The sequence below is a fragment of the Chiloscyllium plagiosum genome, chromosome 6 (genome assembly GCF_004010195.1).
Source record: "Chiloscyllium plagiosum isolate BGI_BamShark_2017 chromosome 6, ASM401019v2, whole genome shotgun sequence".
In the NCBI taxonomy this organism is placed as follows: Eukaryota; Metazoa; Chordata; class Chondrichthyes; order Orectolobiformes; family Hemiscylliidae; genus Chiloscyllium; species Chiloscyllium plagiosum.
Genome location: NC_057715.1, coordinates 71,165,618 through 71,176,404, shown reverse-complemented (window position 1 = coordinate 71,176,404; position 10,787 = coordinate 71,165,618).

Here is a 10,787-nt window from a genome sequence, read left to right as displayed (position 1 = left end):
AAAGGAGCATGAACTCATTGTGGATTTGAGGTGATAATAGTATTGCCAGGGCCATTTCATGATCCAACAGGAAAAGAACATTCAATACATATCATTCAGAGTCATAGAAATTTACAGCATAGAGTCCTTTCAGCCGATCATGTCTGCACCATACATCAATCATCTAAATACTCTAATCCCATTTACCAGCACTAATCTGTAAACTATGGTATTTCAAGTGTTCTAATGTTGTGGGGGTACCTCCCATTACTTTCCTTTCAGGCAATGCATTCCAGACACTCTTTATCCTGTGGATGAAAATATTTTTCCTTAAATCTGCTCTAAACCTCCTGCCCCCTGTAATAAATCTATTCCCCCTGGTTATTGACCCCTCTATTACTGGGCATAGTTTCTTCTTAATCTATTCACCAATACCCCTCATTATTTTGTAAATCTCAGTCAGGCTCCCCCTCTCCACCTTCTCTGCTCTCAGTCTATCTAATTTCTCTTTGTAGGTCAAATGCAGCATTCTGCATAATATCCTGGTGAATCTCCTCTGCACTCTTTCTAGTGCAATCATATCCTCCCTATAGCATGACAATCAGAACTGCGTAAATGACATCAGATGAGATCTAACAACACCATCTTAAACTCTTGCTTTTGCACTTAATGCCTCAATTAATATAGGCAAGTTTCCCATGTGCCACCTTAATTACTTGTCCTGTTACCTTCAAGGATCTATAGACATGCACAACAAGGTCCATCTGATGCTTTGTATTTCTTGGCAACATACCATTCATCTTATAATCTCCTGCCATGTTAATCCTTTTTAAATTCAACACCTCACGCTTTTCAGAATTAAGTTTCATTTGTCACTATTCAGACCATCTGACCAGCTTGTCTATATTTTCCCTTAGTCTAAGTCTTTCCTCCTCACTATTTGCCTCACAACAAATTTCTGGGTCATCTGCAAAATTACTGATCATACCTGCACCGTTCATTTCTACATTATTGATGTGTACAACAAGCAGTAAGGGATTCAGCACTGAACCCTATGTTGCCACTGGATACAGTCTTCCAGTCACAAGAAATAACTTTGAGTATCACCTTCTGACTGCTGCTACGAAGCCAATTTTGGATCCAATTTACAAAATTGCCTGGATTCTATGGGCTCTTACCTTCTTGACTAGTTTTTCAAAAGTTTTACCAAAGTCCACATAAGCTACATCAATTTTACTATCCTCACCTACAGACCTAGTCAATGTCTTGAAGAGTTCAATCAAAGTTATTTGGCACTATTTCCCCTTGATAAAGCCATGCTGGAAATCCTTGATTAATCTTTCCCATTCCAAGGATCTGGACCAGATGGGCCAATGGGCTGAGAAGTGGCAGATGGAGTTTAATTCAGATAAACGAGAGGTGCTGCATTTTGGGAAAGCAAATCTTAGCAGGACTTATACACTTAATGGTAGGGTCCTACGTAGTGTTGCTGAACAAAGAGACCTTGGAGTGCAGGTTCATAGCTCCTTGAAAGTGGAGTTGCAGGTAGCTAGGATAGTGAAGAAGGCGTTTGGTATGCTTTCCTTTATTGGTCAGAGTATTGAGTACAGGAGTCGGGAGGTCATGTTGCAGTTGTACAGGACATTGGTCAGGCCCCTGTTGGAATATTGCGTGCAATTCTGGTCTCCATCCTATTGGAAAGATGTTGTGAAACTTGAAAGGGTTCAGAATATAAAAGAGACCCAAGGGGCAACTTTTTCACGCAGAGGGTGGTACGTGTATGGGATGAGCTGCCAGAGGATGTGGTGGAGGCTGGTACAATTGCAACATTTAAGAGGCATTTGGATGGGTTTATGATTGGGAAGGGTTTGGAGGGATATGGGCCGGGTGCTGGCAGGTGGGACTAAATTGGGTTTGGATTATCTGGTCGGCATGGATGGGTTGGACCGAAGAGTCTGTTTCCATGCAGTACATCTCTATGACTCTATGACTCTAAGTGGAGATTAATTCAGTTCCTCAGAATTAATAGTCCCTACCCTGGTGTTATACTCACTAGCGTATAGTTCCTCTTTTATCCCTAACACCTTTCTTGAATAATGATACCATGTATACTGCTCTCCACTCATCTTGCACCCTTCCTGCAGCCAGGAGGGATTTGAAAATTAATGTCAGGGCTTCTGCAATCTCCACACTTGTTTACATCAGCAGCTGAGATACATCTCATCTGGCCCTGGGAATATATCCACCTTTATGCTAAAAACTCTTCCCTCTCAATGCTATTTTGTTCAAGTATATTGTAATTCCTGTCTCTGATCTCTATACCTCCATCATCCTTCACTATAGTGAACACAGATGCAAAGTATTCATTTAAGATCTCATCTGCATCTTCCAGTGCCTCAGACGGATTGCCACTTTGGTTCCTAATAGGCCCTTCTCTTACCCGATTAACCATTTGCCCCTAATAAACAATCACTGAAATGCTTTATCTCTTGCCTCACTTTGTAGCCTAAAGGTGGGCTCCAAATCCCAGCACTTGAGCTGGTCAAACCAATGGCACTTCTTGTAGATGTGGTCATCCAGACTGCCAAGAAAGTCTAAGTTTTACCACATACTGTGGGTCACGCATCATGGAGGACTAAGCTTTCCTACCATGCCTTTAGTTAAAATGCTCTTATCCTAAATTTAAGACAGAATAGAAAATTATTTAAGTTTCTGTTTTGAAGAAAACAGAACTCTTAAATTTTGCTTTCTTTCACCTTAAAGCTGCATTAAGTAACTTACTTAATATGTATTATTAGCTTATTTTGCATTGACATCATTTTTGCCAGTCTTTTCGAATTTTGAGTGAGGAGTCAGTGTAGTTATTCACTACTATAAATACATTCCAACTCTGACTATCCAGAGACTGGGAGATCTGTGATATTCTGTTTTTCTATTCATCTATTAAGTTTGAATAACATACACTTCTGCATATTATATGTCATCTACCACTTTGCTACCTAACCAACTGTCTATTTCTGTTTAAAACCCATTGTGTCCTCCTTTCAGCTTAAATTTTGACATAGCTTTGTACCATCAACAAACTTGGATATATTGTTCTCTATACCTTCATCTAGATTGAGAATAATTGAGGCTCCAGCAACAATCCTCAAGGCACTTCACTATTTATAGCCTGCCAACTTTAAAATGATCAATTTATTCTTACTCTGCCTCCTGTCCATCAGCTAATCCTTCATCCATGCTAATATATTACTCTAAACTCCATAATCACTCTTGTGAATAAATCTGGGGTTTTTTCTGGCAACATATTAAATACCTTTTGGAAAATCAAGTACACCAAATATGCTGTGACTCCCCCCCCCCCCCCTTGTTTACCATAAATCTTAAATTCTCACAAAAACCATAATACCTTAACAAAAGACAGTTCCCCTTCTTTAAAAACATGCGTACTTTGTCTGACTATACTGTGATTTTCCTTGTACATTGCCAGAACAGGCTAAACAATATATTCCAGCACTTTCAGTAGAACTGATGCCACATCAATTGAGCTGTAGTTCCTTCTTCACCCCCTCACTTTTCTTGGATAGAGAGTTTACTTTTGCGAGATTCCAATCCACTGGGAATTGTCTAGACTCAAAGGAATATTGGAAAATAATCAGAGTATCCATTACCTCCACAGATACTTTTTTTATTACTCCAAAATGTAAGTCATCAGGTCCTGGAGATTTATCAACTTTTGCTTCTTAAGGAGGATATTCCAGGGAAGTTATTTGGGTGGAACTGAAAGATATGAAAGGGAGTGTCATCTTACTGTGATTGTACTATACAGACGACAGACGACCCCCCACCCCCTCAATACTCAGCGGGAAATTGAAAAGCAAATTTGTAATGAGATCTCAGTTATCTATAAGGTGGTAATGACAGGGGATTTTAATTTTCCAAACAGAGACTGAGACTGCTAAAGGCTCAGATGGAGAGGAATTTAAGTGTGTACAAGGAAAATGTTTGAGTAGGAACAAAACTTAATCTACTCTTGGGAAGTAAGATAGGGCAGATGACTGAGGTGTCAGTGGAGGAGCACTTTAGGTCCAGTGATCATAAATCTTAGTTTCAAAATAGCAAAGGATAGACTGGATCTAAATATTAAAGCCCTAAATTGGAGGAAGGCCAATTTTGACAGTATTAGGCAAGAACTTTCAAATGTTGTTTGGGGGCGGACATTTGCAGGTAAACGGGTGGCTGGAAAATAGGCAGCCTTCAAAAATGAAATAACAAGAGTGTAGGTACAGTGTGTTTTTGTTAGGGTGAAAGGCAAGGCTGGTAAATATAGGGAATGCTGGAATACTTGGGAAATTGAGGTTTGGTCAAGAAAGAGAAGGAAGCATATATCAGTTATTGAGAGCAGGGATCGAGTGAATTCCTATAAGAGTAGAAAGGCAGTGCAATTATACTTATAAGGGAAATCAGGAGGGCAAAAAGGGGGCATGAGATAGCTTTTAGCATGAGAATCAAGATTAGAGTGGTGCTGGAAAAGCACAGCAGGTCGACAGCATCCGAGGAGCAGGAAAATCGATGTTTCAGGGAAAAGCCCTTCATCAGGAACTAGCGTGAGATTCTACAAATACATTAAAGACAAAAGGGTAACTAGAGAGAGAATAGGACCCCTTAGATATCAGCAAGACAGCTTATGTGTGGAATCATAGGAATGGGCACGACACTAAATGAGTATTTTGCATCCCTGTTTACTGTGAAGAAGGATATGTAAAACTAGGGAACTTAGGGAAATAAATAGCAACATCTTGAAAAATGTCCATACTAACAGAGGAGGAGATGTTGGACGTCTTAAAACACATAAAGGTGGATAAAACTCCAGGACATGATCAGGTGTCCTCTAAAGCTTTGTAGGAAGCCAGGGAAGTGATTGCTGGGCCCCTTGCTGAGTTACTTAAACCAATGATACCCACAGTCAAGGTGTCAGAAGACTGGAGTTTAGCAAACGTGGTACCACAATGTGCTAAGGAAAAGCCAGGGATCTATAGAGCACTGAGCCTGACATCGGTGGTGGGCAAGTTATTCGAGGGAATCCTCAGGGATAGGATTTCCATGTATTTGGAAAGGCAAGGATTAATTAGGGATAGTCAACATAGCTTTGTATGTGAGAAATCATGTTTCGCTAACTTGATTGAGTTTTTGAAGAACTAATGAAGAAGATTGATGAAGGTATAACAGTGGACGTGATCTATACAGACTTCAGTGAGGCGTTGGACAAGGTTCCGCATGGAAGACTCGTTAGCATTGTTAGATCACATGGAATACAGGGAGAACTAGCCATTTGGATACGGAAATGGCTTAAAGACAGAAGACAGAGGGTGGTGGTGGAGGCCTGTGATCAACAGTGTACCACAAGGATTGGTGCTGAGTCCACTGCTTTTTGTCATTTATATAAATGTTTTGGATGTGAACATAGGAAGTATGGTTAGTAAATTTGCAGGTGACTCCATCATTGGTGGTGTAGTAGACTGCAAAGAAGGTTACCTCAGATTACAAGAGATCATTGATCAGATGGGCCAATGGACCGAGGAGTAGCAGATGGAGTTTAATTTAGATAAATGTGAGGTGCTGTATTTTGGAAAGGCAAATCAGGACAGGACTTATAGATTTAATGGTAAGGTTCTGGGGAATGTTGCTGAACAAAGAGACCTTGGACCTTGGAGTTCTTAGCTCCTTGAAAGTAGAGTCGCAGATAGACAGGATAGTGAAGAAAGCGTTTGGTATGCTTGCCTTTATTGATCAGTGTAGGAATTGGGAGGTAATGTTGAGGCTCTATAGGACATCGGTGAGGCCACTTTTAGAATATTGTATTCAATTATTAAGGATGTTGTGAAACATGAAAGAGTTCAGAAAATATTTAAGGATGTTGTAAAGGTTGGAGGATTTAAGCTATAGGGAGACTAAATAGGCTGGGGCTGTTTTTCCTGGACTATCAGAGGCTGAGAGGTGACCTTGTAGAAATTTATAATGAGAAGCATTGATCGAGTGAAAAGCCAAGGTCTTTTCCCCAACGTAGCGGAGTCCAAAACTAGAGGGTATTACTTTAAGGTGAGAGGGGAGGTATTTAAAAGAGACCTAAGGAGCAACAGTTTCACGCAGAGGGTGGTGCACGTATGGAATGAGCTGCCAGAAGAACTGGTGGAGACTGGTACAATTACAACATGTATGAGACATCTGGATGGGTATATGAATAGGAAGGGTTCAGAGGGATCTGGGCCAAATACTGGGAAATGGGACTAGATTAATTTAGGATATCTGATCATCATGGATGAATTGGAATGAAGGGTCTGTTTCCATGCTGTACAGCTCTATGACTCTACGTTTCTGCAGTATTTTTTCTCCATTATTATTTACCGTACATTCCACACACTCTGTCATCTTTTGGTCACCTTTTATTTTCGGTGTATAAATTGTATCTTCATCCGTGAAAAGAATTACTATTTTTGGGGCACTTTAGCTGTAATTTTCACCAAATTGGACACCATACACCAGAAAAAAATCATTGGTAAGGTTTTTTCCAAAGTGTCCCTAAGTATAGAAACCAGTACTGTCATTTTATTCGTACGAGAAAACAGAGACAAAATACTTGTTCAACTTTTCTGTCATTTCCTCACTGTCCACGATATCTCCTGTTTCCTTACCTAATGGACCAGTGTTGATTTTAGTTTCTTTCTTCTTTTCATATACTTTTGAAAATTCATACAATCTGTTTTTAAATTTCCAGTTAGTTTATGTTCATTCCCTAACTCTCTCATTTTATTAACATTTTGATAATATGTTGCTGGTTTCTAAAACATATTGAATTCTTAAATTTACCATTTTTCGTAGTAACATTTTCAGCTTCTTCTTTTAATCTAATCTTTTTCATGGGATTTGGGCATTGCAGACCACCCTTGCATTTATTGTCCATCTCTAATTACTCTAAAAAAAAGTCTAAAACCATAGTTAATGGCCCAACTTCAAACAATCCTTTGCAGTAGGGAATTCCATTGTGTCACTACCCTCTTAGAAGAGAATTTCTACCTCAGCTCTGACCTAAGTGGGAAACCCCTTCCTCTGGTCCTGAACTCTCCCAAAAGGGTAAGAATCTCTCAACATTTACCCTGCCAAGGCCCCTAAGAATCTTGAATGTTTTAATTATTTCTCTAAACTGCAATGAGGACAGGTGCAAATCACTAAAATTCTCCTCATAAGACATTCCCTCTATAGCGCATCTTCTCTGGACTGTCTCCACTTCCAGTATATATTGAGAGTAGAGAAGCAGGAGGCTGGAAGAGCACAGCATGGCAGGCAGCATCAGGAGGTGGAGAAGATGACGTTTCGGGTATAACACTTCTTCAGGAGTGGAAGTGGGGGTAGGGGTAGCTGCAAATAAAGAGAAGGAGGGCAAGGATTATGGGTGAGGAGAGGGGTGGAGTGGTGAGGTAGTGATAGGTGAATATAGGTAGTAGGTATGATCTGTTGGTCGATAGGAGAAATTAATCTGGTCGGTAACCGGAAGGAGGGGTCAGTTGGAGGGATAGAAGGGAGGGGGAACGGGCTAGAAAGAGAGTTGGGGGATGGGTGAGAAGGTTATTTGAGAATCATAGAGTGATACAGCATGGAAGTAGACCCATCTGTCCAATTCACCTGTGGCGACAGACATCCCAGTCTGACCTAGTCCCCTTTGCCAGCATTCAGTCTACATCCCTCTAAACCCTTCCTGTTCATATACCTATCTAGATGCCTTTTAAATATTGTAATTGTACCAGCCTCGACCACCTTCTGTGGCAACTCTCTGCATGAAACCACTCTCTGCATGAAACATTTACCTTGCGGGTCCTTTAAAATCTTTCCCCTCTCACCTTAAACCTATGCCCTTTAGTTTTGGACTCCCCACCCTAGGAAAAGGACCTTGGCTATTCACCCAATCCATGCCCCTTATGATTTTATAAACCTCTATAAGTTCATCCCTCAGCTTCTGACGCTCCAGGGAAATAAGTCCCAACCTATTCAGCCTCCCCCTATAATTCAAACCCTCCAGTCCTGGCAACATCCTTGTAGATCTTTTCTGCATCCCGTCAAGTTTAACAACATCTTGCCGATAGAAGGATGACCAGAATTGCACACAGTATTCTAAAAGCAGCTTCATCAATATCCTGTACAGCCACAACAGGACATTGTAACTCCTATACACAATGTTCTGACCCAGGAAGGCAAGGAGTCAAATGCCTTCTTTACCATCCTGTCTGTCTGCAAATCTACTTTCAAGGAACTGTGCACTTGCACCCCTAGGTCTCTTGTTTGGCAACACTCCCCAGAACTCTATAATTTCTGCCCTGGTTTTCCTTTATCAAAATGTAACACCTCACATTTATCTAAATTAAACACCATCTGCCACTCCTCGGCCCATTGGCCTATCTGATTAAGGTACTCTGAGATAATCTTCTTTACTGTTTTGGTATTATATGCAAACGTAATCACCATGTCTCTTATATTCACATCTAAATAATTTACATAAATGGTTAAAAGCAGTGGACCCAGGACTAATCCTTCTGGTACACTGCTGGTCATAGGTCCCTATGATCGAAAAGCAACCTCCGAATATCTCCTTCTGTCTCCTACCTTCAATTTTGTATCCAATTGGTTAGCTCCTCCTGGATCCTGCATGATCTAACCTGATTAACCAGTCCACCATACAGAACCTTGTCGAACACTTTACTGGTTCATATAGACAACATCTACCACTCTACCTTCATCAAGGATCTTTGTCGACTCTTCAAAAAACTTAATTAAGTTAGTGAGACTTGATTTCCTCAAATAAGGAGAATAAAAATGTTCATAGCATTCCAGTTTGGTCTAATCAATGTTTTGTACAGTTTAGTAATACATCCTCATTTTTATATTCCATTCCATTTGAAATAAAGCAAAATAATTCTGGATGTGGAGGACTGCAGAGCTTAGACCAGATTCATTGGCCTATCTATCAGGCCTGACAATTGAATGTTGCTTCTGCCCTTTGGCATGCAATTTGTCCTGTGTAGTAGTTTCACCAAGTTGACACCTCATTTCAAGATATGCCTGGTTCCACTCCTGACATGCCCTGCCGCATTCTTCATTTTAATTTAATGTTTTTCTTGATATCTGTAATAAATCATGGATTGATCATTCTTGCTGTATCTTTGTCTTTGTTAATCAAATGTGTTTTATTGAACAAATTCAATTATACTTCCAAACAATTCACATTATTTACTTACAAGCATAACTAATAGTTTTTATTTACTTAAGCAAGTTTCACGAGCACTCCACTTGTGCCTCTATAATGGCCTTCTTTAACTTTTAGATTCCTCTTTGCAGCTGCAGTATGTTGTTTTCCAATTTAATACAGAATTCTACTGTATTATGATCACCTTTTTCCATAAGATCTATTATTATGAGATTGCTAATTAAACCATCATCATCACACAATATTGGATATGAAATAGCTTGATACCTAAATGGTTCTGTAACACGTCCTTACAGGAAAATGTTAAAAAAGCATTTCATAAACTCATCTTGCCATGCTGCTTTTGCCAATTGTTTTTCTTGCCACTCCATATGAAGATTATAGTCCCCACGATTATTACATTGCCTTTGTTATGAGCTCTTATTATTTCTTACATAATGTTCTGTCCACAGGGTAACTACAGTAGAAGTGCAACCAAATTAGCTCCATCAGCATTTCTGACTCTTGTTATTCCTAACATCCACCTGAAATGGTTCTGCTGCTTGGCTTTCTGAACTGAAATTCTTTTTCATACTGTCCTTAAGCTATCTTTTACTATCAAGGCTACTCCTCCTTGTCCTTTCTGAATTTATTTTCCAAAACTATTGTATACCTTGGAATATGTATTTTCCAACTTGGTTGATTTATAATCATTGTGGCATTTAACCCACTTCCTGTGCAGGAAAATTGACAAATGGGTCCAATTGACTGCAGGAAAAGTCAGTATCCCAGCCATGGTAAAACTTCCCATATTTAAGAGGGAGGTTGAAAGAGAAGACAGCAAAAAACTCCCCCTCTCATTGTCAAATGCCAATTAGACTCAGTAATAAACTAATTGGTGCCAATTTTCCTTACCACCTTTCTTAACTAATGGCACCACGTTAGCCAACCTCCAGTCAACCTCACCTGTGGCTATCGATGCTACAATTGTCTCAGCAAGGGGCCTAGTAATCTCTTCCCTAGCTTCCCACAGAGTTCTAGGGTATATCTGATCAGGTCCTGGGGATTTATCTACCTTTATGCATTTTAAGCTTTGCCCTTCAGCCTAACAGGAACATACTGTCTCTGGACATTTGTTATCTAATTTTTGAAGGCTTCCTAGTTTCCAGCCATCCCTTTACCTGGGAACATCTGTCCCCAGTCAACTTCTGAAAGTTCTTGCCTAATACCATCAAAATTGATCTTCCTCCAATTTAGAACTTTACTTTTTAGATCGGTCTATCCTTTTCCATCACTATTTTAAAATCAATAGAATTATGATCACTGGACCCAAAGTGCTCCCCCACTGACATCGCAGTCATCTGCCCTGCCTTATTTCCCAAGAGTAGGTTAGGTTTTGCACCCTTCTCTATTTGGGACATCCACATACTGAATCAGAAAATTTTTTTGTACACACTGAACAAATTTTTCTCCATTCAAGCCCTAAACATTATGGCTGTAATTATATTATAATTGATTAAAGTTAACCACAAAGGCATGAGGGAGGAGCTGGCCAGAGTTGATTAGAAAGTGA